The following is a 666-nucleotide window of genomic DNA, read 5'->3' as shown; positions in this document are numbered from 1 at the left end:
ATAGACTTCCATTTCGCATTAATTAACACTCGGGAATAAATTAAAAATAATAATAAATTAAATAATACAATACCTCGTTGGCTGCTTGTAAGAAGAAGAGGTTCTAACAAAGACTTGCTTGAAGTTTTCGCACAAATCAATCAATAAACTTCAAACCTTTCGAGGAGCGGAAGATGACGTCATCCCGCCCCCTCCCTTCCTGCATGTTCTGCCTTGTTTACGGTCCGTGGGGGCGCAACATCACAACAATTGTTCCGCTTTGCAACACAATGAACACAATACATATACATCCTCCTCAAGGGGATTTTAAAATCACACATTTTGTAATATTATTTTATAACTCCGCATCATGAACTTATTGAGTAATATTCATTTATTTATGACACATATTTAAAGCATGCAGATGTGGACCAACCTCTGAGGTCAGTTTGGACCGACTGAAAGGTGCTCGGGTCGTCTTTGTCTGCTCCCCACGCTGCAGCCACAGTGTCAGTTTCAGTTGATGTGGAACATGCATACGATACAACGTCATGCATCACAAATGTCCAGTTGTTTCATCACAGCACGTCCGAAAAGGAGTAGGAAGAAGCAGAGCTTATTTAATCCTACCCCTTTTCATACCATGGCAATTTCATCCCATTTCCTTGTTCTCTGGTGGCCATGGAG

The 666-nt window shown here is 41.0% G+C and overlaps 1 protein-coding gene across 1 annotated transcript in view; it reads right to left on the bottom strand.

The window, feature by feature from the left end:
* chrna6 (cholinergic receptor, nicotinic, alpha 6) overlaps nt 1-192 on the bottom strand; it is a 103,640-nt gene extending 103,448 nt beyond the window's left edge. The window contains exon 1 of the mRNA XM_062044129.1: nt 74-192. The gene's annotated coding sequence lies outside the window, so the exon portion shown is untranslated. The remainder of the gene's footprint in view (nt 1-73) is intronic.
* Nucleotides 193-666: the final 474 nt, after the last annotated feature.

The sequence above is a fragment of the Entelurus aequoreus genome, linkage group LG04, assembly GCF_033978785.1.
Source record: "Entelurus aequoreus isolate RoL-2023_Sb linkage group LG04, RoL_Eaeq_v1.1, whole genome shotgun sequence".
Taxonomy (NCBI): Eukaryota; Metazoa; Chordata; class Actinopteri; order Syngnathiformes; family Syngnathidae; genus Entelurus; species Entelurus aequoreus.
This window is presented reverse-complemented; position numbering and strand designations above follow the sequence as displayed.